This window comes from Balearica regulorum, chromosome 5, assembly GCF_011004875.1.
Source record: "Balearica regulorum gibbericeps isolate bBalReg1 chromosome 5, bBalReg1.pri, whole genome shotgun sequence".
In the NCBI taxonomy this organism is placed as follows: Eukaryota; Metazoa; Chordata; class Aves; order Gruiformes; family Gruidae; genus Balearica; species Balearica regulorum.
Window position 1 is genome coordinate 60,006,856 of NC_046188.1, and position 27,719 is coordinate 60,034,574.

The 27,719-nt window shown below is 37.1% G+C and overlaps 1 protein-coding gene across 4 annotated transcripts in view; it reads right to left on the reverse strand.

Moving 5' to 3' along the window:
* Window positions 1–27,719, reverse strand: part of GALNT18 (polypeptide N-acetylgalactosaminyltransferase 18) — a 274,192-nt gene that overhangs the window by 195,335 nt on the left and 51,138 nt on the right. The window lies entirely within an intron of this gene.

Below are 27,719 nucleotides of genomic sequence, written 5' to 3' on the forward strand. Positions count from 1 at the left end.
AGAAGTAAAAAAATTTCATCCTCTTCAGATCTCAAGTCTTTACCTCTGCTGTACGTTTTTTTTTCTTTAAAGTGTTACAAAAAGACCGCTTTTATTTAAAAAATGAGATATTGTTTGCCTTTGGAAAGCAATTAGACAGCAAGAAGCAGCCGCCACACCGTCAAACATTCGTTTATGAACAATTAACTGGCTAACAAAACAAGATGACTTGGTTGCCACATGAACAGAATGACAAAGATAAAGCTTTCAAAGCAGTCTTATTAAAGCTCTAGAATCTCATGCTATCAGAGGGAAAATTTTCTGTGAAAATGACAGCAAAAAGCAGCTTAAAAACAAAAAAGATGAGTGGATTACAGTTAACACTGACAACTTGAGGGCTATCAATATTTCCAAAATAAAATGTATCGTCGCACTTGATTTAGCGACACCCATGACCAAAAGCAGTAAATAAATAAACCAAACTCTGCACAAAGCTTTCATTCTTCCTCTCTTATCCTCCCTTTTTACAAATGCAGAGCTCTGGCTCCCTCCTCAAGCTTGCCAAAGTAGTAACTGAAATTGATTTCTGAAGCCTCAGGCAAAACACTCGCATGGATTTGTTTCCTTATGGTGGTAGAAACTTGGGATGGATGCCCTAAGTGAGCACAGACTGCCAGACTGGTGAACAGCTATGGAATTTGCACCTCTATTTCACCGAGCAGTCTGGGGAAGCTTAGCTGACAATACAGCTTGTCTTGTCTGCCAAGGGGGGGTGGGAACAATAGGCACCATCTGTCCCTTCTCATTCAGAAGTGCAAGCAGCCGAGATGAAGGATCCAGTCAGAGCACCAGAAAACAATTGCCGCGGGGAGCTGAATCCGTATTGATTAGCATAGTATTACAGTTCAGCTCATTTAGGTACTTACTATGGATCTGAGTTGAGAGAGAGAAAGACCAGTGATTTCTGCTGTCCTCACGCCATGCAGTAGGCTTTGCACTGATGATGTATTAAGGAAAAGGCTAACAACCATAACGCATCAGTCACAAGAATCCAGTGATCTGATCGAATACATACACAGAAATAAAAAGTAAAAAACCAAAAACCAATCTCTTGGCATTTATATATCATTTGAGTAACACAAAGCACTTTTATTATACACAGGAATTGTATCCACTTTATGGAGCTGCAAATTTACAAACAGAATCTATTTGCCCTATGGGTGGATACATTAAGAAAAGAGTGCATTTTACATAGCCCTTATGATAACACAGAAGTCAAGAATGAATCCAGAGCATAACAAAGCCAGAAGAAAATTCAGAGATCACACTAACTGCATTTACTTGTTACAGCTGCTGTCAAGCCCTCAGCTTAAAAACTGATAATAAGAAAGTATTATAAAACTCAGGAAGGAAAATGTTTATGTTAAAGTAAGGTAATTTTAAGTCTCATCTGTTGCCTACAGCATATTTTTAAGCAATGTTATTCAATATATTTTGTAATTTGAAAATATCAGAAGACAGTAACTTTCCTTAGCCTCCCATTCCATCACTAAGATCTCCTTCCGTAGTCCAGATGTTTGCATTGTAGCTTCTCCAAACTAAGAAACGCACACGGCTGAAGTATTTGGTCTTTGGACATGGATCTAACTATATCTCAGTTACCAACGCTTCTGTCTCCAGCTGACTGCTCCTAAGGAGTGAAACATCAGACCTTATAACGAGAACTCTAAAGATATTTTCAAACACAGGGCTACCTCTGCAGATTTTTTGCATCCCCACAGCAAGTTTTTATTTTATCTACATGTGGGCATTCAGTACGCTCACTGAGATGAAGCGATGCAATAATTAGGTCCTATTTATCCAACCAAAAGAAAGTCATTTGCTCTTATTTTTTGTAATGGAAGGTAAGGAAATAAGTGAATACTGCCAGAACTCTTTTTTCCAAAGCAATGAAAAAAACCATTTTCAGAAAAATATGGGGTTGAGCCAGCAAATTTAGCATTTGCATAATAAAGTGCCAGCAGGTTATACACTACAGAGAAAATTACTATAAGGAAATACTCCATATAGAGGATAATTTTGCTGGAATACTGTCTACAGAACAACTCAAGAGTGAAGATACATAAAAGATGTCACTATTCATAGAAATTATGTATAGATATACACATAGATGAAAAGAAATGTGAAGAAATACGTGAAAAAAACTTACATTATACAGAAAAATTATGTGTCTATATATCTTAATATTATATGCATAATATAATATACATGTAATGTGTTATAAATATATGTATGCATTGATATATACACATTATATATATAATATATATTAAATGTACATTAAAAGTATGTGTAACGAGGAAAATTATGTAAAATTGCAGTGCAACAAGCAGTCATTTTCTAGGCAAAAGCCCAGCAGGTAAAAGACATTAAGACCCTAAGAAATCTTAAAGAAAAGCTCCAGTACATTTTTTCACACCATGACATTAGATTAGCAGCATGAACAACTGCAAATAGAGAAAAGGTTGAATGTGGAAATCAATATTATCAGTCAAAACAAAAAGGAAAGACTATCAGGCTTATGGAATACAGCTGCAGCTCTGTATATTAATTCAGACATGCTGCTGCCAGTGTCCAGCGACACTGAAAACAAGGATTGACTTGTTTTCCTCGGCACTGTCAAAGACTGGCTGTATTTTACCTATCAACACTCTGAACCTTTAGGAAATATGCTTACGGCACCTCTTTTAGTAACTCAAAATCTGAGAAAGTCAGCTTTTCAGAAAGGCAAAAGGATGACAGTATAATTCATCAGAATATTTAATAAATATAATGTACAACTAAAAATAATAATCGCACATACATCCTCTAAGTCTGGAACATTAATTTCAAAATATTTTGCTAATACTCATCACAAAAACTTTATCAGCATCATCCTCGAACTACAGATTCAGTTACCACATCGTTAACTTATATCAAGATGCCAGACAGAGTTTTGTGTTCCATTTTCTTCCTGAGCAGTATCCTGCTACTAGGTGCTGCGTGGCACTGCCAGTTTAGCGCTCATGAGAATTTCATTCAACTCCACAGACCTCTTAAAGATTTTTGAGAAAATCTTTTATGTATGTAAATCTAAAGGACCAGTTTGAACACAGCTACAAATTCACACCATCAAATCTGGAAAGATTCTCATCGCTGAAACTGTGGAAGGAAAAATAATCCTTTCACCCCTCCTGCTCTGCTCCCCCCCCAAACCCAACCTGACATTTCCACTTAATCCTTCCTTTCCTCAGAAGCTGAAAACCCACCAGTCATAAACTAATAAGGAGTTTATTACTAGTCTTCAAAAGACAGGGTATGGAAGGTTTGGGAGTCGTCCAATTTTCAGAAATTTTTATGATGATTTATGATTATCAAGAATAGAGTCAAACAGTAAATGAGTGAAAAAGTAGGTTGATTTTCTTCTTACTAATTGCTTTTTGTCAAAAACTAAATGCCACTGGATATGTACTACAATTTTTAGAGAAGTTAAATAGGTCAATTACATTATACTGAAATTTTCATGTTCAGGAACTGGACAAAAGTTAAATCGTAACATCTGGCAATAAAACATCCCCTTTTTTCCACAAAGTTCCTTTCTTGTTGTAACTTCAATTTTCACTTTGTAATATTTCCAAATAAATACAGCAAGAAAGAACACAACACTAACTACTACTCCTTTGCAAAAGTTGAAAACTAAAAAATGGCCTGACCATTTTAAATTATTTTCTTTTTTAAAAAAATTACACATGCCAAAGTATATAAAATGGAAAAGAATGTAGACCATTGGGATTTTCTTCATAAAACTGTTTCTTTTCTTTTTTTTGTTTTCTTGTTTTGTTTTTGTAATATCTTCACCAAGTATGAAACTCAAATCATTTGTATAACAAGTGCTACTGGTTTTCACTCCCACTAAGATATCTGTATCATTAAACCAATTCCTCTTTTGTAATACTCAGCATCAGGTATTTCACTCACTGTGCAACTGACTTTGGGTAATTCTGTGTAGCCAGGAAACACACCATTACAATGGTATTTTGGAAACAGAAGCAAGGTTGAACAAAAAAACAACTCTAGAGCTTCAGTAAAGTCAGGATGCAGGTCTGGGGACACTTCTTTCTTTGCTTGTGGTTTTGTTTTGAAACACTGGTGTAATAATGGTTTCCATTCAACTTGGGTGTGTATTCACTCCTTACTACACCTTTGAGTAAGTTACAGCAGAACATGTGAATTTTCATCTCTTTGCCCACACCACTGCTCTATCATTTTTCACCACCATTTTCCAAACAGTAAAACAGTTAAGGAACATAACGGTAGGAAGCTAAAGAGAATAAGCATAGAAGGCTGTTACTCCTAAGTCTGTAAATGATCTGTCTACTCACTGACAGATAAGAGTCCTCCATCCCTTCTCACACAGCACCACAGATGCTGTTAGCAGTCAGCCTGATTTCGGAGGGAATGTGTTTTTCCACGTCAGCTTAGCTCTATCCACGTAGAGCTTCTGAAAGCAGAGTAACAACTAAGTTGCTCTAGCATTCATCCATGCTCCTCTAGCCTCCTCTGCCCATCCTAAGCCGTTTTAACTTGGAAATGACTACACACCCAGGTACAACCGAGCCTCCTCTTCTTGGCCATGTAACATCATTATAGGGAAATCACTGTAAAGTAGGGCAGAACCAAGCTGGTGAAAGCAGACTGAACAACCCCAGAGGTAGTTCGTTAGACCACACATTTCAGACTGCGACAAAACACACGAGTGGTCAGTGCTCAGTGTTCTGGATCAGTCTGCAAGGCTTAGCCAGCAATTGGGTTAGAGTTACATAAACCCTAATTCAAAAAGGATTTCAGCTTCATTGTCCGTTTCAACTAACAATTACAGAAGAAGCTTTGTGAATACACTGAAAAGATTCATTCTTTGCAAATGTTCCTAGGAATTAGGACAGAGACATGATGCCCGCTGTCTAGGTGAAGTTTCCAAAAAAGATACAGAGATGCAGAGGAGTTTAGGTTCATGCTGACACACCACGAATGATGAGGAGGTGAACCCTACTAAATTTACAATGGGGAAAAGAAAATCCACCATGCTTTTTCCCCCAAGAGCTGTCAGTATTTACTCTGTTGACTGAAATGCAGGGGTTACGAAACATAACTTTAAAGACTTTAGTTAAAGCTGCTACAAAAGCCTAGAGTAATTGGCTATTTACCTTAAACATAAAGGCATTTTAAGCGAACTAACCAATTGATTAAAATAGTGTGAAGAACAAACAAACAAAAAACCCAAACAAACCCAAACGACAGTATTCTCAGCTTTCATTGGTTTGAATGCCTCAGGAGATGTGCAACTAAGCAAAAGGTATCAAATAAAAAGCTACAGATTCTCTTTACAGTACGATCTTCTAGCCAGCACACTTTCTTTAACACACATATATATACTGCCCCACAGGATTTGCAAACAGCATATTGTCCCGCGGAAAACCTGTGTGATCACCACTGAGTAAAGAGAGATTCCAACTTCAGCACACATTACTGGACTTTACAAGCCAAACCTAAATGTCTCCTAAATTTTCCATCTTTCACTTGTTCAAGGTGCTGTCTATTCCACAGCAAGAAGGAGCTGGACTCTGCCTGCCTTGGGTTACACAGACAAGAAAACAGGCAAGAGCTTTGGTTAAAACTTTCAGAATTAAGATAAAATATCAAGCCAAATAACTTTGCTATTGAATATATGTTAATATTCAAATCCATAATGCTGTTGTCTCTCACACATATTGTGTAAAAGCTCCTTTGAATAGAAGAGGAGTAGTTGTGCTGTTCTACGGAAACATTCAGTTGATTCATACATGCAAGGTCTGCTTGACGTAAGAGACTTCTGGAGCACACTTTTACAAGTAGGTTCTGTGAAAAAAAAAATTTACCTGAAAAATCATGTATATCAATTCCAATTATAAGGGCTGAATCAGAATTCATCTAACTCCAACCTTTGGCATATTTGAAACACACAGAACTGCTATTTGTAGTAATACTTCCAAGTGCTACTGATGGTCTACATGTATTCACACATCTATGGAAGACACAGGTATTATTAACAAACACAGAGAGCTAGTCAGAACAGAGAAATTGCTTCACAGCAGTTTACCTTTAAGTTTCACATCTGCTATATTCAAGTAATTGTCATGCATGCAAAACTGCCTGGCATGCCTCTCATTTGGGGCCTAGAATGTGCTGCAGGAACACACTCTTACAAAATGCATTAGCGTGTGCATGATGAGTTTCTTGAGTATTCTTTCCCAGAACATAAAAGACACTTTTTAATTTTCACATACAGTACTTTTATAATTATAAAAATTGATTAACATTCTTGGTCTCCAGTACTGGTCATAGCACAACTCTTGATGACCACAAAAAGATTTACCTGTAGCATGCAGTGAAATCTATCTCATGTTTAGTCATTACATTCCATAATCATTACTATTCTCTTCCAACCGGAACCATATTTAATAGACTTCTGATCAGTCAGAAGACTTGAGGGGTCTGAATGACAAAGTGAAAACACAGAACTGAGAGAAGAGCCAGCAACTAACCACAGTAAAGGCAGACCAGTGAGTCACATTAGGATACCATATAATAATTTAGAATTCTCTTATGGAAACAAGCAAAAATTTTACATGTGGGGAGTTCAGGCAGAGAGATGGAGGACCTTAAAAGTCTATGGCAGAACATGGAACTGATGCAAATTTGAACACAGACTTTCTGTCATCACTTGAACCAACCTTTGGGTTTCTGGTTTTGGATCTTTAAAATTCTTCAGAGAAAAGGAAAAAAAAAAGTGGAATTGCCTGGATACCTCTGAGAAAGGTAGAATGACATGTAAGGCAGATGTGGGAGTATTAGCAGATCCTGAGAGTAAAGATAAAACAAGAAAAAGTACACATTACTTTGAGCCTTAGAAAAGTCTGGATTTAACTCAAAGGAAAGAAGAGTGAGGGTTCCTGCTCCCTGTAAAGGCATGCTACGCTAAATGAACTACAAAGCCATGAAACTTGGTTTCTGTTCACACCAAATCACACTTAACATGCATTTCACCATGGGATGAAGTTCAGCTGCTTAATCTACAAAGCATTACGTATGTACTGCCAAAAACATTGTCTACTTCATTTTAACACATTTTCACCACCTTGAAAGCTAGCAGGAAAGGAGACTATCAGCTTGAAAAATTGATTGTCTCAAAGCACTTTGAGTAAAATTATCTTCCAAAAGAAACAAAGACTCTTCCAAAGAACAAAGCTCTGACTGCATTTTTAGTTTTAAGATGCCTGTATTTGTCTTCACAAATCCAGTTAGTTCACTACAGTGTGACTTCCCATACCCTGTTGTTTCAGTCACATAGACATATTCCAGGTATAAGATGCAGCTAACTAGTAGCAAACTACTCCAACACTAACCAGGAAAATAAAGGAGATCTTTTAATAGTAAATAACCATGAGAAAAAAATTGGTTAGGAAAAATAAAAACCAAACTACAACAGCTTAAAGTGATAAGACAGTAAACACTTCTTTCGTAAGTGAGAAAAGACATTTCTCAGAACCCCACAATGTGAATGGTAGTAGGGTAGCAGGATTCCTGTGGAAGAAGCCAGTGTGAGATGATCATTGAACTATGGATGGGATCTAAATTCAAGCAGACATCAAACTGGGACATGTTAGCCACTTACTAAGCTAACAGCTGATCTCCAGAAGCCAAGTTTTCCCTTGATATACTGCAGCCTTTAAGATCAAGCTATCTGAATTTACTCTCAGAATCTTTAGCCTGAGGGCTTACTGGTGTCACAGCTATTTTAAAACAGGGATCAGCACTGCACAGAGATAACGCCACTGCAGCACAAACACCTGCCAGCTAAACTGACAGCTCTTCAAGATGTCTCTGGACACCAATCCCAAAAGAGCTAATAGCAGCTGAGTGAAGTTGGAGGTTCACAAACGGGCCACATGAAGAGCCCGATATATACAGACAGCTACCTCTGTCAGCCTACAGTTTCACTGTCAACAAGGTTCAGAAAAGGAAGTTATATGCAATTGAATTCCTGCACTTTGCAAATAATTTTGCCATATAAACTAATTAGTAAGAATCTACAAATCATGTCCTAAATTTAATTAACGCACACATCTTGATTTGTCAGTTGTATCAGTATACAGACACAGTCAGGCATATATGTAACACGGTATTATTGCTACATAAGCAGCTTCAACAACCACCATGACTTTCCTAAGCTAAATAGAGACACAATTGTAATGTGGTGTCATTTGATTGATACCAGTGGTGTGACATTATGGTCGAATTGAGCAATGACAAGTATGCATTTTCTGTATTGATCTCAAAATATACCAGCCTATGAATCTACAGAGAAGTACAAAACCAAAATTAATGTTACCTTCTAGTTATACTGAGTAACTTATGCAAAACAGTCACACTCCCACTCAGTGAACCCAACTGTTCTGAACTTTCCCTTAGCATTTTTAATTAAATAAATAGTGGCATCAAATTAAAAAAAAAAAATTATCAATTCAAACTAAATCAGCAAGTTCTCCACATAACCATAACAGGGAAATTATAGGATTAGTGTAGCATTCCCTGCCTTCTCATATTCTTTGTTAATCAGTTACTTCACTGCATGTAAAATGAGGCCACATTTCTTCAATCAACTCTTTTCTGAGAGACCACTATCTACTTAAAAATTTATGCAAAGCTATTAAGTTTTGCAATGTTAAAAGGGTTAGAGTGCAGTAGAGAAGTCAACTGTAAGACTCTTTGGGGCAAAATTCAGATATTCAGTTATTACTACCAAAATAAGCTGAATGAACAAAGAAACAATTTCTTTAAGCCAAATAAATACCATTTAGCACATCTTTTAAAAGAAATGGTGCCCTTAAATTACATACTGCCTTCTCTGTTTCTTTATTATTCCCCAATATTGACAAAGAGAGACGTAAATCCAGTCAGAGCAGTGACACTGTGGCTGGGATACTGTAAAGAGGTGTAAGACAGGAAACAAAGGACTGGGAAGTATGGAAACAAACAAGAGACAACTCAGCAGATACAGAATTTCTCAGGAAAAATGTTTAAAAAACAAAGTAGTTTTCCTGGGTTCCTCTATGATACACACATTTAAATATAGAAAACTGGATGTTAATAACAACATAATTTGGCAACAAAAATTAATGAAAAGAAAGTCTGAGTGGCATGAAACTGAAGACCCACCATGCAAGCTACAGAAATTTCTCATCTTGCAACAGGAAATTTAACCAACAGGGTCAGGAACAAGAAGCTACTCAGGAGCAGCACTGTTTTGTTACTCTGCTTATGTAGCCAAATGCAATCTTGTTGCTCACTTCTGTTTAATCTGGCAACAATTCAAAGCATTCCATAGGACTGGAAAATTCCAGAGTCTTATTTGCTATTACTGCCCACCCATAATGATTGCTGTAGCAAATGACCTGGAACACTGAAAAATAAGACTAAACAGAGCTTCTACTACCGCCTTATGTAACCAAAGCAGAACCTGAATATTTAAGTTCATTCCATTATCCTGAGGTACTCTACCACAGGTACATCCAACCCTTAACGAAAATAAATGCTGAAGCACATTCCTGCTTTGGGAGACCAGACAGTAGCTCATTCAGCTGTTTGAACATATCTACATGATGGTTAACATCCTTTTGTTTTATCATCATCTGCTCCGCAGTTTTGACAATTCTGGTATATCAGGACTTAAAAGAAATACTGGATAATGTGGAAAAAAAAAGTACCTATTTTAAAATTTAATGTTTTAGAAACCTGAGTTAATTTCATTAATAACTGTTTACATTCATTTATAAAAGTTTATATGCAGTACAAACTCCTAATTAAACAAACTAATGTTGCTGTGCTATCACTAGATGTTTTTTACAGCTCAGTTACAGCAGTCAAAACTTCCACTGCAAGGATGTAATAACAACAACAAAAACCCTATGTAGCAAAAACATTCTGTGCTTTCAATAGGTTGCTATGGAAATATTTTTCCTTCTGTAATATCAAAGTAGCTTCACATACCCAAGCAGATGACTGGTTGCTCAGTCATTAATTTGATTCACTTTCAGAAGCTTTCTCCACTTACAGGACGGTAATGAGCTAAGACCCTCCTCAAATAACAAAGAAAAGAACCTGTTACAAGTTAGTATAAATAAATAAAAAAACTAAATTAACAACTAGGAAGATCGAGTGGGTAAAGACGTAAGTTACATCCCAGAAAAATGGAATTTCATCAGTCTGAGAAGTTTTGCAGTTTGGTAGAAATTCACAAAAGAGAATTTCTCAGCTCAGTGCAATATGCGCATTTCAAGGTTAGGTTCTCAAAAACATCTAAGGGGGGAAAATGGAATATCAGAAAGCGTACCTTGACATTAATTACTTCTTTGACTGTAAGTATTTCAGCAATGCTCAGGTACATGCAGAAGTTTTAGAAAGCAATAGAAAAACAAGACCACTTCAGCATGATTAGTTTCACAACAACACAGGATAGCTTGAAGGTGGACAGATGTGACAGCAATTAAACCTATCAACCTCAGAGTCCAGAGATGCAGATTCAATTTGCAGCGCTCTCCCAGACATCCTCAGGCATACGACATCTATACCCATACATCTCTGTTCCCTATCAGAAAAATGGCAATAAACAGCATCTTCCTATTTCAGGAGGAATGGTGCGAGGATAAATACATTACAAACACATCCCTAAAACAGGCAGAAGAGTTAGTGGTGTACTTCTACATACACAGCTTCTTTCCCTTCCTATACCTCTCAATAGCTAAGCATGTTTCAGAGAAACACTGTGTCTCTAAAAATAGGGCACAATTCCACATTGTCCCAACTTTCCAACGTCACTTGAATTCATTTAGGCAGTTTCACTCAGAGCAATACATCTCAAACTCAACAGACAACTATTTCCAAGATGGCTGAAGCGGTTAGAGAACCAGTTGTTTTCCACGTCCCTCTCCCAGCATTTGCCACCGCCAAAGAGCCCGTGGTCTCTCAGGACTGGGCACATCTTCTCTTCCACCATCTCTGTTAAAAGCATAGTGACTTCCACAAGAGTCAGGGACCGTTACTGCTTCAGCTATCGCATCCAAATCTGCTCTTTAAAAAATACAGGCCCTGTCTTCCTTGGGCTAATCTGAACATGAAATAGCAAGCACAGCTGCCCTTAATGCTGACAAGAAAACTTAGTCACCCAGGAGTGGTATTAATCTTCATGTATTGTCCCTTCAGTCAATCTGAACGCTTATGGGAATGCATATTTAATACCTATTAAAATCTTCTACAGGTTACCCAACAGGAACAAGGTCAAATTCCTTTGCAAGGATCCTGTCTTACCTACTAGTGAAAGATATTTTGCTTTGATGACTCCTTCCTCCACAAATTTACTTTCATTGGTGGTGTGGGGGAATACCAAGACTTAAACGGAAGAAAAACCCCAACTAACCCACCCAAAAAAACCCTGCACTGTTTACTTATGGAACTTACAGACATTGTCAGAAGCCAGACTCGCAGATATCTGCTGATAGAACTACTATGAAGCCCAATACATTAAATACTTTTTTCAGCTACCTTTTTAACTAGAAATTAAAAACCTACACTAAGAGAACCGCTGCTCAAATTTCCGAGTTTAAGAAGAGGAAGTATTACTTTTGAAAAAGTCAAATATTTGCTTTATTTTTCAAATTACTGAGGACAAGTACAAGATTTAAATATGCATTTTAATAGATATCAGAGGCAATATGTTGATGATTGCTTAACATTTAACACACTTTAAATCAAAACACTAGAAAAATATATACCTCATGTTCTAATTACATAGAGGAGTCAACCCATTAACCAGTGAAATCTAAGCAACTTTGCAAATGAAAATGCAAATAGGTGCAGGAGGGCAGAAGGGAGATCAAACAGCAGCTTGGATTTAACATGCTCAAGTAGCACCTCACGACCCCCCGTACAAACAAGGCTGCTCTTTGGAAGCCCCAGAACTCAGCTCTGCCCCAGCTCTTACCTTCCTGTGAGCATTTAATTCAGGCAAGCGCTTGCCAAAGTTTCAATCAGAGGCATTGCCCATCCATAATGAACGGCAGTGCTGCAACCAAGCATTTCCAAGAGTGTGAACCTCAATTTAGGTGAAAGTACTCCATAACCAAACCACGTCCATCTGAAAGATCTGCTTCACCCCAGCAATAAATGCAGATGGTTTTATAGATTAGATTAATAAACCGTATTGTTCCACACCTTTTTTTTTTAAATTATCTTTTTCCAAAGTCCTTAAACATTTTTCTTGCTAATAATTAAAAAAAAGTCAGTGGCAGAAGTGACATGTCTAAAATCTGGTTCAGCACTCACTGAAATACACAGAAGGAAATTTTTTATTCTTTCAGTACACTTTGAATTATACCAATGGATGTGAGATAAGACAACTGCTAGAAGCGAACTCACTACTAGTAATTCAAGGAATATGTTTCTTTTTACATAGGCCTTCCATGGAAGAAAAAATGGAGCTCCATAATCATGTTACTACTCTTACTCAAGAATCCTAAACTAGCACTTTTAAAAGGGCCTCAAATCATCAAACCTACCTAATCATGCAGCCACCCCATGTTGACTAAACCAAAGGCAGAATAAACTCTCTCTGCTTTTTCAGGCACAACACAGCAATGAATTGAGTTTAAGTGATTTTTCCACTAGAGATAGACACAGATTGCAAGAAAAGTCTAAGTGGCTGTAGCTAATAATCTTAGCTCTATCCGCACTGACTGACAGCAGAAAAGCATACAGCATAGGGATCATAATCCTCCAATAAGCCTCTTCTATTAATCAAATCTGTGTCTACATTCATTTTGTTGAGTCATCTCTGTGCAAACTACTGATCAACTTTTCAAAAGCAAGAGTAGTTTAATATACTGTTCTATTAATATTGCTATCATCATCTTAAGTGAAATTTTTTCTTTGCTATTTGAGTTCTCCATAAATGGTTTAACTGTGCTGTCTCTTAAAATGTTCCTCCTCTAGCCTTCATCGTTTCTACTTCCAATATTATTTTGTTTCAGGTAGCATTTAATGTTTAGTCTCAAGTGTATATATTTGTATTTATAATACTGAAGATTTTCTTTCAGTTCCTCAAAGCTATTCCTAGGAAATAAGGAGCTTTGACTGTCTTGGAAAAAAGTTCTTAATGACTGAAATTCAATGTAAGTGAAAATCTTTAAAAGGAAATTTGAGCAGAGTACAAAGATCATGCAGCAGAAAAACCTGCGCAGAGACTATTCAGCAGTTCCGAACCACAGTCCTCTCTTTAAAGTCCAAATGCGTTCATTTGTAAGGAGTAGAAATCTCGATGATTTAACAGGCACTTTCTAACTTGCAATGTCCTGCAAAGAAAGTACATCTCTACAGAGCTGGCTGAACAAATAGCGAGCCTTAAATGAATTCCAATTACAGAAAATGAACCACACAGTCTTCTCAACCTTATTTTTCATTTGCCCTCAAGATGTGTGTCTAATATCTCAGTAAATTCAAAGACAAGCCTGCAAAATGGTACACTACACATTTTTTACAAACAACACTGAATTAACACTCTCTTTAGCCATCTGAATCTTTGAAATTGATTGCTGGTTGAATACAAACTAAGTAAGACTTCCTAGCACTGGCAAACTCTAATACACACTCTCTTATAACTGATGAATACCAGATAAACGTATCATCTTTCATTCAAGCCATCGTGTTAAAATTTTGTTCCAGGCCTCTGTGTTAGTCCCTACAGAAGGTTTTTTTCACAAAACCTTTCCCTATCTCTCACAGGTATACTAAAAACCCTGCAGTTTGTTAGTATGGCCTACCAGAAGAAACCAAACCCCAAATTCCAAAATTTTGCAAGTTAAATTTCTTTCAAACATTCAGTGGCTTTCTTAACTAAACTGCATCTTTCTTCCTTTCATATAATGGGGTTGGTACCAATAGCTATACATGGTTCATAGTGTAATTGTTTATGCTGTGAAGACTCTTTATACTTAAAAAATTAACTGAAGACCTTGGCACTATATAACGCATTTGGTAAAACTACAGATACTGGTATCTGTCACACTGGAAATGCTTGATTTATGAGATTTGTTTTCACTCCAGATTGACAGTTGAATTGTAAGGCTGAAATAGCATTTTTCACTGAATACAAAATTCAAATAAATTTTAATGAAGATCCACTAAAATGCTTGGCACTGCAGCTGTCAGCAGCTACTCCCATGACGCAGAGCAGTATTTAGTCCAAGGAAAAACTGGCACTGCAGTGCAAAAGTTTGTCTAGTCCTAATTATTTCACTGCTCTTACTTGAAAAAAGATTATTCTGGACAAATTAAGGGAACTTTTAAAAGAAAGTATTGTTTCATATAAAAGATGTGGAATGCACATGCAGTAAGAGTGACATGCTACACTTCCTGTTCACCTTAAAGTTTGTACAAATTACCACTTCAGTTCTGTCCCCTAAGACCAGGAGGAAGCTTGCTCTATTTTAGAACATCTTTTGCTGAGATTCAGAGTTTACTTTTGGTATAATAAGATTTGAAGCTAGACTGCAGCAGAGAAAAATCTCCCACTGAGAGCTGGATTAGTCTCTAAGGTTTGAATCATGACTGTCCGAAGCCCTAAGCAAGAAGCACAGCCTTCTTGCTCTCTACTCAAGAGATGCATTGGGGAGAGAGGGACCCACCTGCTGCCATCGAAGAGCTGTGTGGAAGGAGCCACTCCCCACTCCTCCATCTTAAACTCCAACCTAGCAATGCTAGTCAACCCAAGCACAGCTCTCATCATATACCTGTCAGTCTAGCCATCGTTATATTTTTCAAAAAATAATATTAAGATATGTGTCCACCTATATGTATATGTTTTGAGTAACAAGTTTCAGCACCACACAGTAAAAATGAGAACAATTCCATGGGCTAATTTTATACAACATAGACAACTTAGGTTTTTAATCTTCCCCTTCAATTTACTCTGTGGTTCCGGATGAAGCAAAATTATTTCCTAAGCATTTAAATTTCATTCTATTGGCTTCAGAGTAAGGTCATGTGAAAATGCTAATTGTATGTGGTGATGACCAGAAGTAAGGAGATAGAGATGAAGCAGAATGTACAGTGATACATTCAGAAGTAGAAATTTAAATTCAGGAAACTCCAAATAGAAGCTCCATTGTACAATTCTCTTTTTCCCTCTCATTAATTATTTGGAGATGCCAGTTAGGACAGTATACTGTCAGCATTACTTTACATGTGAGTGAATATGAAAGTATGCTCATGAATTCAATGTATGCATGTGAGAGGAAGGGATCCTCAACTCAAAATGGTAGAAATAAACACACATCATTCAAAACCCAACCTACCAATACAGTACACTGAAATAATTATGTTGACCAATTCTAGAATACCACCACCCTTTTGCAGCTGTTAAGCACAATACAAACATATTTACTCTGAACTGGCACACAAGGAAAAACACAGAATGACCACGTCCCTGCATTTCAGAGTAGAAATACTGGAACAGCGCAGATGACAGCCCAATAGCAGAGCCAGCTTAGGCAACAGAAGACCCAAAAGGTTGACTACTGGCTGCAAAACATGAACAGAGTGAGTCAGAGGACATCAAGGAAAAGCAGCTCTTCCACAGGAGAAAATGTTCCAGAGCTCAACTCCAGACTATCAAAGACTGAGCTCGGGCGACTCTGCTGAAGCCCAAGCCCCACACAGGATAATTTGGTCCCAAGGAACGTGCAACAACTGCAGACTCTTACCTGCAGGTTCAAGATTGAACCTCTAACACATCTAAATATGGCATGTCAAGTTCAGCCAATGTCTCTTTAACATTCAAACAACCTCTACCTGTGTTAGAAGTAATTTCTTCCAGCTCTGATATTCACCACCTTTTGCACATTTAACAGTAGAAGACTTCTTACAAAGTTAAATCCCCACAAACTTATCCATTTTCTGTGCTGCCCTTGATACTACTCAATTCGCACTTCTTTACAAAACTGAATTCTGAAGGTGTTCGAATAAAAATCTTTTCCCTCTGAGCTGAAAAAAAAAAGGCACTTTTTAATCAAACTCCAGTCCACTTTAAAGTTTTCTATTTATTCTTTAACATTCCATTCCTAGACAAACCAGGCCCTTTACAAGCATCCATACATTAAGTTGCAAAAGGTCTGTCTCAAGTAGATCACTACTAAAGCACTGTATTGTAAACATGAGATCATTTTGCACTAGACTAAAGTCATAGTAGTAAACTGATTTTGTCACCCAGAAATATTAATAGAAGATAATAGCTACATGTAAATATTTACACATTTCATATATACATCCATAATGTATATATTAAATATTTGTAGACTAAAGGATATTACTAGAAGCTATTTTTTCTGACAAAGTAGTTTCATTATGCATTCAACAAAAGATGTTATTGTCAATTTTGTTTCTATCCATAATGTTGTGGTAGGACCACACAAACAGTTTAGAAAATCTAATGTCACGATAATATTAAGATTTCTGAAAGGAAATTCTGACTGATGGGCCAGACGTTACGAAAACTATTCTCCCTAATTTTAACTGGGCTTATAATTAATTTTCCAGTTAATTCTTATTGGTACTATCTTTCAAGAGAACTGTTCTGTCATTAGTGGCTAGTGTGCAGAAAGAACAGTTTCCATGATAATCTCAAGAAGCTTGAGACATTATAATAACTTTTGACATTATAATAAGATATCAACATCTTCAAACTTTATACCACCTTGAATTTCTCTCTTCTTCCATTTTACAATTCAAATCACTTCACCTAAATTTAATCCGTAATTCCACCTTTTTTTTTTAATTGTTGACTGCTTAATGAAATCAAGATTATTCTGTTTTGAATGCTCATAAATATTAACATATTCTATACAACAGGAAGCATTTGTCAGATTTATTGTTGTATAACATCCCAGCTATACAAAAGCTCTTCATATTTACATGCAATTTTCTTTTACTTTGTAAAAAAGAGATTCGGACTACTTTAAAACCACAAAATACGGGATCAGTCTCTCATTCTCTGTGTGTACAACTTCCACTGCAGATGACGGTACATCAATTGCAAGACCAGACTCTAAAAAGACCGTGTACAAAGATAATGGAAATGCAGGGTTCAAAGAAAACTGTCTTTGCTAAGCCCTCACTGCTATTAAATTCAGAGCCTGGAGTTTTAGGTGCTAGCCTAGATATTGCAGCATGTAGTGATTTAACTGATTTGCAGTCTAGATATACCAAAATTGGCAGACACTAACTGGGACATTTGTTTTACTACAAGCATAATTAGAACCCAGGTTTTATTTTTGTGCAGTCTTAGCTGCCAGAAGGCTACTGCCAATTCTGTTAATGAGAATAATGGTGACATTTTGCAAACAACCTGAACTTCCTTTATAAAACAAATATGTACTCATACTTTTTTTCCCTTTGACTTTTATTAATAATCAATATCATAAAAGTACAAACATCTCTCGGGCTTTGAATGATTTCCTTTGAGAAGCCACTTCCTTCCCAAGCCCATTCTGCAACTGGGAAGGATTTGATTTTTCAGTTTGCCAAAACTGTAGCATCAAAATAAAACTAATTTTCTTAGAGAATTCATACCTTCTTGTGGGTGAATGCAGGTTGTTTGCTGAATTAAGTCAGGGGTCCAGAAATGGCAGGTGCTTCAAGCTACCACTGCCCAATTACCCAACCTAAGACCACAGCAGCAAGGTGAGTATCAACATGCAGCAGTCAGGACAAAAGTAAACAAAAGGAAACCCTACATCAACCACAGCATTTTTTACTTTGTCTATAGGGGCATTCATTATATTTTATATCAATCTGAAACTCAGAATTCATACTTGGTTTTCAGGTGTTGCTGGGATTAAAATCTCAAGGGCTTGTCATCCATGAATATATCTATGCACCGACAGTTAGCTAGCAGGACTTAAAGGAAGGATGAAGGACGAAAGAGGGAGAGAAAGTGTAGAGGACATTAATCTCCAGAAAATCCCATGAGATAAGGTCAGTACATCGGTCATTGCCTGTCTGAGGTGAGAAATTCAATAAAGTCAGAGGATAGCAAATCTCCTGATGAATCTTTGTAACATCTTTCATTTCAATAACAACTTTTATGGCTAACATAAGGTAAAACATTTTGTGATAAGCAGCTCTTGAAAAGTACCAGACAGCTGCAGTTGCCAGCCTCAATATAACCAGAGATAGCTTGTTGCCTTGAAACATCTACCAAAATTTGGCGATTCCACAAGATTTTCATTGGAAAGCTCAAACTTAATTTCTTAATGCAAATTGTTTATTTGTATCACAATACTCTCAGGAGTCCCCATCACATTCAGGGACAATTTTATTCTGTCATGTATGGCTACATAGGTGAAGAGTAGCTATTCTTCCTTAACGTCATACGCAAAGAACGTAACCTGCTTCTGGACTAAAAACTTTTTACTACCACTTTCTTCCACACAGACCTCAGAAAGAGCCTATGTTTCTTCAGCCCCATCAAACCAAAAAATGCCACAAACGTTCCTTATCAGAAGTAGAACATAAATGACATAGTTCATTCCTAACCACCATGATTCCTAAAACACTATCTTGCTGTACCTTCTAGGAACAGGCAGCCAATAAACAAAAAAGATCTGGTGGCCTAAAGTACAGATGCAGTTAGTGCACTGACATACTTTTCTCCTCCCTCCTATTTCAAACTGGTGGGGCACAAAGCCTCTATTAGGAAACAGGGACAGAATGTAATAATCTGACCTAATCAACAAAACTTTTGAAATTAAATGAAGCCATGATGTCACATCTGCCCCTGAAGAACGGCTGACTGTTTGTTTTCTGTGGGACTGCCTACCAGTTTCTTGGATGGCCTTAATTTCACACCAGGAAACATCATCACATACTTTTTTTTCCATTGATTCCTCTAAAGCTGTTAAGAGTTTGGAACACCATGAACTGAACTAGTTCTGTACTGAATAAGTCCTGAAGGGAAAAAAAAATGCAGAAGACTGCATGCTCACAGAACTTTTAGATTAAAATTTGGCAGCAACTTCTGGACAATCACCTGTTCTGTGGCCACATATAAAAAACTCATAGAAGAGTTTTTAAATTAATTTGAATTAATTAATTCTGTGATGTCCATAAATTACATATTCTTACTAAATGTTAAATTAATCCTATGACCAGAAAAAACTCCTTTATAAGTTAATATACCATATTCTGAGTCCCCCATAGTTTAACCACCCCTAATTAATATCTTATGTATAACAAGCAGCAACTGTCTGTTAGTATACAAGCACAGTTAAATGGATGGAACCAACTAGCTTCAATTTGCCCAATGCCTCGAATTATGTGTCTATCTAACTTGAAGGCATACAATGTTCAAGAACCTTGTTTCTCACTGTGTGTTTGCTTTTTTCCCCCACCTTGAATCTTCTCATTTTATGTGGAGCCACTCTAGAATTAAATAAATATACTGAATAAAATTAATCTAAGACAGAAAAACTTTAAAAGGGATCTTCAGGGAAAAAACTATCAAGGATAAATATTTAATAAAAAGGCACTGAGGTGAGACTTGCATGACCTTCAGACTGTCTCCTGCCATAAACACAACAAAAACTGTAATCTGACATTGCCAAGGCAGGTAACAAGTTGTGACAACCCGTTGGCAATTATGCATAATGTTATGCTATTCTAAAGCACAGGCCTATTTATAGTCATCTTTTCATTACCCAGTCCAGGTCATTAGATTGTTTTATTTGCAAATTAAAGATATATATACACATATATGGAATTTCATTAAATCTAGGCTTTCTAAATTGCAGGCTAGTATTGTGACTGCTGGAACCACCCTTCTTGGATTTTATTAATTGTAAAGGAGTATTTAAAACCCAACACAGAGAAGCCCAAACTAGCTGTGAACAGGCTGGTCTGCTGGTATGGCACAGGGCAAGGCTGGATCTCCAGAGGCAGGGATGGCTCCCGTTAGGAAAGCAGCCTGCCGAGGAGTAGGTCTGGTTAGTCTGGGCATACAGCTGCACAACATGGCCACTCTCCTTTGGTGCTCTCCAGAGCTCCTGAACCAGCCCATGTCTCCTATCAGCACTGCATTGCATGCTGCGGACAAATCCTAAATTCTCTCGGAGCAGGTACTTACGGTATGATTTCTGAATGCCTAGAACAATGAGGCCTGACCCAGTTAAGGCTTCAATTTACCACCACTGAGATGACTGTAATATAAAATCCTGATAATTAAAAAGGCAGACTGATTTATACCCAGCATAATGTATTCTTAACTATGTAGACTAAAATTTATTTTTCACTTGATCTCAAGAGAGCTGGAGACTATTTAAAGAATTTTAAAATATGTTAATTACAGCATATCAGCTGCTTCTAGTTCATCTTTGTTTTGTGGGGTTTTATCCTCCTTAAAAACAATATGCACATTCAGATGCTAGCATATGGTTTTGACGTGAAGAACAGCTGCCCTTTTCGATCTCCAACTGGTAAGAGATGACACACAAAATACTGAAACAACCTTAAGAGAAGTTCAGGTTATCTGTGAAACAGTTCATACTTTAGGCTTTTTTTTCTGTTTTGGACTGAAGATAAAGCCTTTAAAAATACAAAAAATCCATAATCTTTACATTACAAATTCCTTCTAAATGGTAGCATTTAAATGCTTTCTTTTTCCTTCCATTTTCATTATTTTTCCTGCTTTCATTTTTTAATGGAATAAATCATTTAGTGCTTGTGAAAGGCACCAGATCAGTAGCCACAGAGATTCAAGTCTAATTAAGTTGTTTTCACAGTGTGCAACTTCCTTCTTCCATTCTATAAATGGAGGATGGCCACCACCCAAATTGCACTGCGGGTACGCCCAACAGCAAAAGTCTGCTTCCCAGTGAAGCTGAGCGTCCTGATCCCTTGTGCTTTGTATTTTCACTTTTCCCACACTATCAGAGAAGGGACAACATGGTAACTTCACACAGCCACCCTCCACCAGCAGAAATGATCACCTTGGTCAGGTTATGTGCAGTTCAGCTCTCAGCTACAAATCAGAAGCCCACACTGTGGCAACACAGCGGGACATGCTGCCTCTGTCCCTGCTGTACCACAGATGAAAGACCACCTATTCCTAGTAACTTCCAAAATAAAGAACAAAACACAAAAAATCCCTCCTGTTCATGACCAGTTCTTTATAACAGTGGGATTTTTTTAAGCTAAACGATAACCTGTAAGCTTGTAACAGAATACACTGAGCTGACCCTGACACTACCATAATACTCCTGCTAACCCACCACTGGGCTCCTTTCCATCTCACCTCTTGCATCAAGTTGGGAGCTGTCAAACCGTTGCTACTTGAAACCTAAAGTGCTTTCAGGTAAAAGGATAACACACACCATGAAGCTCTATGCACCTATACATATATAAATCACATGCCAAATAGCACCAGAACAAATTTAGGATTCAAAATTAAAGAAGAAAAAAAAAAGTGAGAATTTGTGCCACATACAGGATGTATCATCTCTGCAATGCTGCACTGAAATCTGCAAAAAATAAATTAATCCAATTATATATTCCCAGTACCCAGTGGAACCAGCAGCCTGAAGGAAAGGCTAGAACTGAAGCATTACTATAAATTGGTTTTTCGGCACTCATAACAGCTTGTCGCTCAAAATTCCCAAATGGCAACAGAAATCATTTCCTGTAGTTCTTGTATGATATAAATTAATATCTCCAATCTGCATAGAAATACTTTGTTTGCTTACTAGCCTCCTGTCTTATGGATTATTTTCTGGTTCAGATTTTGCAGCGTTACTAGAACTGCGCACAACACATCCTAAGTCTAACGTTTAAGAGGGGTTTATTTAATGAGCCTTAGTATCCCAAGTAAAAGGCTCAATACAATGAAGACAGTTAACTACCAGTGAAATAGGCGAGTACTATAGATGCAACTAGAACACAGAGCCATTATGTCAATGCATTTACATATACTTTCACATCTGCAACAGACAACAAAACCCATGCTAAAATACCGAGATAAACATCTTGGAACTGTATTTATTTCAATAATACAGCTTATATATGGGTGGTTGAGCCAACCTAAAAAAGCTACACCACCTCATAGGAAGAGCTAACATCTAACTTAACACACATTGGTTAGTTCATACAGAGAAGAAAAAACAAGCTTAATTTACTTGCTAGAAGACATAGCTTAAAACTGGCTAACCTCACTCACGTAATTAGCTCTAATGATTTCAAGAGATTTAGACTAACAAACCTTTAAAGCAGGCTTCATCTCATCTAACTGCAACACAAAGTGTATATCTACATGTGGGTTAGTCAGCTTAAGCTCCTTTTGCAGCAGGCATCTACATTTGGGTTATTAAATGTCACTCCCTGTTACAGTTTGTGGAGAGAAGCAGGTGCTTTTCTGGAGGAATCTAGATGCTTCTATGTTGGGTTGAGTTGAGCCTCTTCCTTTATGAGGAGTCTTGACACAAACTTTCAGTCAGCTAAATCCTTCTCACACTCTCCATAATGCTCATATAAGGGGAATGGAAGTGAAAAACAGAGTGCTATTTAAGGTTTAAGGCAAAGCAATTAATACAGTGCATAGCCTTTTCCCTTTCATTCCTATTGTGAACAAAGATATCTCCAAGCAGGAAGAAAGATAAGCAGAGCTCACAGTAGACCTGTGGAGACCCTTTTAAAAGTATCCACCTTGGGCATGGTTCTGCTCCTTTCCATTCTGCAGAATAAAGACTGTTGCTGCTTCAGAAGAGTTCCTGTAAAACATTGATTTAAAACCAGTAATTTTAAAATTATCATGCAAGATAATTAGTTACTCAAGCTAAATGAAATAGTTAAATGTTAGTGAGACACAGTCACCCAAACTGCTAACCAAAACCATATTAGAAGGAATTTGAAGTAGTTAAGTATACACCTCCTTTAAAAGTTAAGGTCTTGGGTTTTATCTTTCCTTTTCCTTTTTTATACAGAATATAGAGACTACAGAGAAACGGAAGATCCTCTGCAAAATTGGGACTTCCTTTTCTTCCTCTTTCCTCTTACTGAACACCACCATACAATATAGGAATGGAGAGAAATATTCTGTTTTCCTACTGATAAGCTTAATTCAACACTTGCGCAGAACAGCAAATCATGATGAACCTCATACATGCAAGCAATAAAAGTGAGAAACGTTAAATGCACGCCATGCTCAGAAAACTATACTGTTCCCAAGCTACAAACAATGACTCTATCGAGTATTCAAGGCAGAAGAAATTCAATTCAAAAGTCAACTCCAGGCTAAGTATACCTCTTATATATGCTGGTCACCGTCAAGTCTGAGAAAGGCAGGGACAGACTCTTGGCCAAGTTTGTACATTTGGTGTGGAGGGGGTTTTTGTTCCCCCTAAAGCTGTGATCAACTTAAAAACCTCAGGCAAAATTCTAAAAGATATCACAGTAAAACTATTGATTTGATTCAGTAAATGTACTAGGAAGAAAGCAAGCTCCTAGTATGTGTTTTTCTCCGTTTTGTTATACAAACACATTTGCACACGGATGTTTTTCTTTCCTTCTTCCTCTCAGCTGCACACGTAAATAAAGATGTAGAAACACTGCACTGGAATTCTCTCTCAAGATGGCTATTTCATAAAAGTGTTTTTCAAAGTTTACCTTGGACTTTTTTTGCAAGGGAGTAAATGCATTTTTCCCCAAGGTGAATGACTAACATTCGCCCTCTCCATCTCAACTGGCACACAGGTATAAGCTGAACTCATCAATTCCACTGTCATAATAAATTTTAACTGTGTTCCGCACACACATTAATATTCTTATTCTTACATGACTGAGAAAGGAAAACATGTAAGGAGGAAAATATTACATGTTCATAATAATCTGGAATACACAGAATAAACCACCCAGGCTTTTCTGTATTCATAAAAAATCAACAGTGACTGCTCCAGCCATAGCATTCCAAAAATTGCTCAAGGAACAGGCTACAGATTGGTCTGGAAAAACAACAGGGTCGGAATGGAGTTAATTTCTATTAAAATGCATAGAGAAGCAGAGTATACTAGCCTCACTCATGCAGACTGCTATTTTACTGACCAAATCAGTAGGACTGCAGGAGTCACTAGGATTAAAGTACTACCCATTTCAGAAAAGAAAGTATTTTGTCTGGAAAATTTCCAGGTCCAATATAAGGCAAATAAGTAACTTTTAGTAGGGAATTGTGCATGACAGGAGGTTAATCTAATGCAGCATACATTTTCTATATCAGAAAAAAATCAAACATGCAAATCTTGGATGCTTATATTCTGGAGGGTCACTATGGGAAACTGTGCGTGGAAGAAGAAATGGATGTACAGAATGAGCACTTCCATTGATTAATTTCCCTTCTCAGTAAAGCCCATTTATTAAACTCCCTGAGCACCTAAAACTCAGTGAAACTCGGGGGTAGACACCTTTGACTTGGAATACTTATTCTGAACTTACAGAAGCACAGAGTAAAACTGTAGAACAAAGAGCTGACACCCCTGAGTTTGTTTGTACCTTAAGGCATATAACAAAGTCAGCTGAAGAATCAATAGCTTGAATCATTCCATTAGAAGGAAAGTGTTCAAGGAACTGAGGCCATTAGCACAAGCTTAATGAAATTAAGATATTAACAGAGTAAATGACAACCCAGCTCTTCCATAAGTTATACTACAGTTCTGAGTAAATACCATCTTAATCAAATGAAGGCATAAGGGTCAGTGTTTTAGGGAATTCAGAGGCAGTGGGAGGAGTTTTGCATTTAAGCACACATTAGAAATTGGTGATTCCTGGAGAGACATGTATTAATTATTAAACAGAGCTTCTGGGTTGAAAAACCAATCAATAACATACATTAAGATCAGACATTCCTTGAAAAATTGGTAAACGTGGGTTTCAGAGGTTATGTATTCACACATAAGAATTTCTATTTCCATCCCTCATATCTGTCATTACTATATCATATTAATGCTAACCTCAACACATATAAAAATAAAGTTCCTTACAGTGTTATGTTTAAAACCTGTAGTCATTTAGAAAATATTCCTAGTTACCTACCAGAATTTTCTTTATTGTTCCTCTAGTCAAAGATTTAAGGGTTTGTTTTGGTTTGGGGTTTTTTTGGCTTGCTTTTGTTTGCTTGTTTGGGGTTTTTTGTGATCTACATGTAAAGAAGTTAAAGAAAAGTTAAATTTTAAAAGAAAAACAATTGCTTTCTGTCAATAAGTTGCTAGGCAATTCTCACCAACGCACGAATTAAATTGGGTTTTACTGTGATAAGTATCAGCTTAGAGGAATTCTTCTTCATGTATAGTACTACTACAATTCTTAATAGCTTTGTTGCCTTCACAGTGATTTTTCAGACTTCATTTGAGGAAGTTATCCTAGCAAGATATAAAACCTTTGCTATAACACTAAATTAAATTACAGGAAAACATAGAAAGTATATGCTTTACAAAGCAACCATCCTGTAGTCAGCAAATTAAATAAGATTTTTTAGAAGTTTCAGTCATTGTCAAGACAATTCATAACTCTACAAAAGCTTGCTAGTTGAAATTTTGCCAAAGTAATAGAAAGTAGCAGAGCTGACAACACTAGAAACTGATGGTCTGAGTTTCCCTTGCTATGCCAAGACTTCACAATTTTTATTTCTTTTTTTTTCCTGAACGGGACATAGTAACACTACCCTGCAAATGTGCCTGCTTAACCACCTTGAAATAGCACACAGTTTCAGAGGTGGAATAAAACTACCTCTGAACCATAAAAAGCTGCTCTGAAAAAAAACCACAGCACCTTTCTTGGAAATCCTTATTTCTTTCTTACTAATTTAAAAGTATAAAGTAGTATTCCTTGCACAATGCAAACTATGAAAAGGAACTTAATCAACCTTGTGACAGAGAACGACAGAACAGCTCCAGTCCCAATGGCCAGTCTCAGTGCCTATATACAAAACTGTCACAATTTTACCAAAGCAGTTAGCACACACTTTGACCCTAAGCAAGAAGAGATAAATACATCCTCTGACAAAGAAGATTCCTAACAACAATAGGGACTTTCCACTATCAAAGCAAAAAATTCACTTATTAAAAATGTAACAAAGCTTATCTTCCTGCTGTAAACATTCTTTTAGCAATTCTTTTCATTGAAGAGGGCCCCAAACAGTGTCAAGTTTCTGTGCTTTGTTTCATAAAAATATTCATACACAGGCTGATTACAAGGTATCCCAAACACAATTTGCCACATAAATATAATGACTGATTGGATTTGACAAGCCTCCTTCTAGAACAGTAAACACTGAAGCTTTTGTTTAGGGATATTAATCAGCTCAGCAAGCCAAACATGTCACCTGCACCAGAATGAAAGAAAAATCATCCCCACCTGCTGGTAGAACAACCACCAGTAGTATCAAGAGGAGGCAGGACCATTAATTCAAAGAATTAATCCAGATCCCAGCTATTCAAAGTGGCAGGCTTTCACCAGACACTCATCTTTCCTGTAAGTGATCGCTCTATTAGCAATAACGATCCTGCTCTAATGGCTACGGAGATCCAAACTGCAATCTGGAATAGCTTTCTGCAAACTAAGAACTGCAAATCCAGATAGATGTTATGATTCCCCTCCAGACTGGTGCAGGGGCCTGCATTTCCACCTTAATACAGAATGAAGACAATGTTGACTACACTGAAAATATATTTATGTCCTATAAAGCTGACTTTAATTTAAGAGTTCTTAGAAAACACAGATGCCAGGGAATAGGACATCAAACTTTTTTAACTGCGGTTCGGCCATCAGCAAGTCTTACTGACATTCTTACCTTCCTCTACCCAGTGGCAGTTAAGAACATCACTGAAAATCTGTTCTCAAGTTCAGGTTCCTGTAGAATGACAAATGCTTATGTAAAAATTAACAGGCTAACTTAAGTGGTGAAGTAGCGCTCTGAAGTACATCAATATGCCATCCTCAGCTGTAAAATGCTAATTTATTATAGGAGGGTATCCTACGTCCTAAGCAAACAGGAAAAATCTTCAGATGGTGAAAGAAATTACTCTCCATGAATTCAAACACTGAAACTTTTATCTATCATACCCACTTAGGACTACAATGCGAGACTTTGCAAGCCACAAATAATTATGATAGTAGCTGATCTACCTTCTAAAGCGATGCATCTACAAGTATTCTGCAGACCACTGAGGAGCATACATGAAGATGATTTTCAAAACTAGGTCTTCTGAAGTTTTGCATCTGTTAAATGTATGTTTTTACAGAGCTATTACATATACTCACATATATAAATATTCATGAGGGCTTCACAACAGTTTCTGCACAGAATGATTCTTTTCATTTTCTACATCTTACCCACTACTCCGAAAGCCTACCTCCCTCCAGATTGTGTGTGTACATACCAACACGTACACTAAAGATCTCTAGTATGATTATCAAATACTAGCCAGATTCTGCAGCAATAGGTGTGTCTCAGCCTAAAGCCAGCATTGCCACATAGAGAATCAAGTAATTTGAAAGTAATTAGTCCACAGGGATAATAT